The sequence below is a fragment of the Elephantulus edwardii genome, unplaced genomic scaffold, assembly GCF_000299155.1.
Source record: "Elephantulus edwardii isolate Elephantulus edwardi_28Jun2011 unplaced genomic scaffold, EleEdw1.0 scaffold03987, whole genome shotgun sequence".
In the NCBI taxonomy this organism is placed as follows: domain Eukaryota; kingdom Metazoa; phylum Chordata; class Mammalia; order Macroscelidea; family Macroscelididae; genus Elephantulus; species Elephantulus edwardii.
In genome coordinates this window covers 1-1,011 of record NW_006403737.1, presented here as the reverse complement: position 1 = coordinate 1,011, position 1,011 = coordinate 1, and the positions used below count along the sequence as shown (strand labels likewise).

General features: G+C 58.7%; 2 pseudogenes; both read left to right on the top strand.

The window, feature by feature from the left end:
- The window catches only part of LOC102866342, a 2,073-nt pseudogene extending 1,991 nt beyond the window's left edge, over nt 1-82 (top strand).
- Nucleotides 83-124: 42 nt separating this feature from the next.
- On the top strand, nt 125-1,003 carry LOC102865932 (annotated as a pseudogene).
- Nucleotides 1,004-1,011: the final 8 nt, after the last annotated feature.

Below are 1,011 nucleotides of genomic sequence, written 5' to 3'. Positions count from 1 at the left end.
ACTGAGGCCTCTGCGAGGAGAACACGCGGGTCGTTGCTGCGGTCTTGGATCCGCTATGGTCTCCCCGACCCCGGGGCCCTGAGCCGCATGAGCAGCGGCCTAGAATCAGGGTCGAAACTTCAAGATGGCTGACCAAGAACCCGGGGGCCTTAGCCTCCTTTAGCAGATGGTGGCTTCAGGCACTGGGGCGACAGTCACCTCTCTCTTTATGACACCCCTGGACGTGGTGAAGGTGCGTCTGCAGTCCCAGCACCCCTCAGGAGCCAGTGAGCCAACACCTCCCTCTAGACTGTGGAGCATCTACACCAAACTGTCGACCCCTCTCCAACCTGCTGCGAAGTGCCTCCTGTACTGCAATGGAGTCGTGGAGCCAATGTACCTATGCCCAAATGGGGCCCGCTGTGCCACCTGGTTTCAGGAAACCACCTGCTTCTCTGGCACCATGGATGCCTTTGTAAAGATTGTGAGGCATGAAGGCACCGGGACCCTCTGGAGTGGCCTCCCAGCCACCCTGGTGATGAATGTGCCGGCCACTGCCATTTACTTCACCGTCTATGACCAACTCAAGACCTTCCTGTTTGGGCTAAACTTGACCTCTGACCTCTATGTACCCATGATGGCTGGTGCTCTGGCCCGATTGGGCACAGTGACTGTGATTAGCCCCCTTGAGCTGGTGCGGATGAAGCTGCAGGCTCAGCATGTGTTGTACCGGGAGCTGAGGGCCTCTGTTCAGGCTGCAGTGGCTCAGGGAGGCTGGCGCTCTCTGTGGCTGGGCTGGGCGCCCAATGCCCTTCGGGATGTGCCTTTCTCGGCTCTTTATTGGTTCAACTACGAGTTGGTGAAGAGCTGGCTAAGTGGGTCCAGGCCAAATGACCAGACATCTGTGGGCATCAGCTTCTTAGCTGGCGGGATCTCAGGAACGGTGGCAGCCACCCTGACTCTGCCTTTTGATGTTGTGAAGACTCAGCGCCAGGTCCAGCTGGGAGCGATGGAGGCTGTGAGAGTGAGGCC